This window comes from Vipera ursinii (assembly GCF_947247035.1).
Source record: "Vipera ursinii genome assembly, chromosome: 1".
Lineage (NCBI taxonomy): Eukaryota > Metazoa > Chordata > Lepidosauria > Squamata > Viperidae > Vipera > Vipera ursinii.
The window spans coordinates 16,130,022-16,131,365 of NC_139512.1; positions in this window are offsets into that span (position 1 = coordinate 16,130,022).

Consider the following 1,344-nt stretch of genomic DNA (forward strand, 5'->3'; position numbering starts at 1 on the left):
GCCGTCATAAACGTGAATCGGTTGCCAAGCAGCCTGAAGTTTGATCCGTGGGAGCCCCGGGGATCCTGCAAGGGGCATAAATGAAAAGCTGCAATTAGTCGCCTTTCTGCCCCCCTCCCCCCCGCTTTGAAAAACGTCACTTCTTTAGTACCTTTGAACAGTCGCTCAATGAATCGTCGTAAGATGAGGACTGCCTGGATTTGGGGATGTTTTATCACCTGGACACAGAACCAGAAACCAACCGGTCTGTTCTGGGTGGGCAGCTGTAATCCCAGGATGGTTGAGAATTCGGAAGCCCAGAAGCACCACCGCTCCCCCTCCTCCCCCATGCCTGCCTGCCCTCCTTCCTTCCCTTCTCCTTCCTCTCTTCCCCTTCCTCCTCATTCCCAACTTCCTCCTTTCCATCTTCCCTCCTTTCCTCCTCATTCCCATCTTCCTTCCTTCCTTCCTTCTCATTCCCATCCCCTTATTCCCAATCTTTTCCTTCCCTCTTATTCCCATCTTCCTTCTTTCCTTCTCATTCCCATCCCCTTATTCCCACCCACTTTCTTTCCTTCCTTCCTTCCTTCCTTCCTTCCTTCCTTCCTTCCTTCCTTCCTTCCTTCCTTCCTTCCTTCCTTCTCATTCCCATCTCCTTATTCCCAATCTTCCTTCCCTCTTATTCCCATCTTCCTTCTTTCCTTCTCATTCCCATCCCCTTATTCCCACCCACTTTCCTTCCTTCCTTCCTTCCTTCCTTCCTTCCTTCCTTCCTTCCTTCCTTCCTTCCTTCCTTCCTTCCTTCCTTCTCATTCCCATCTCCTTATTCCCAATCTTTTCCTTCCCTCTTATTCCCATCTTCCTTCTTTCCTTCTCATTCCCATCCCCTTATTCCCACCCACTTTCCTTCCTTCCTTCCTTCCTTCCTTCCTTCCTTCCTTCCTTCCTTCCTTCTCATTCCCATCTCCTTATTCCCATCTTTTCCTTCCTTCTTTCCTTCCATTCCCATCTTCCTTCTCATTCCCATCCCCTTATTCCCACCCACTTTCTTTCCTTCCTTCCTTCCTTCCTTCTCATTCCCATCTCCTTATTCCCATCTTTTCCTTCCTTCCTTTCCTTCCATTCCCATCTTCCGTCTTTCCTTCTCACCCCCATCTCCTCCCTCCCTCCCTCCTTTCCTCCCGAGGGGGGAGGGCCAAGGGGCCCGAAGTCCGCAGAGGGGGCGGGGCGGGGGCGGGGCTTCCGGGGCGGTCCCAGCCCAGCGAAGGGCCCGGGCATCCTAAAAACCAGGCGGCTGCCTCCACGTTCCTCTCTGCGCCTGCGCGTGAGCGTGACGCAACCCGACGCCTGCCGGTGGCGCTGGGA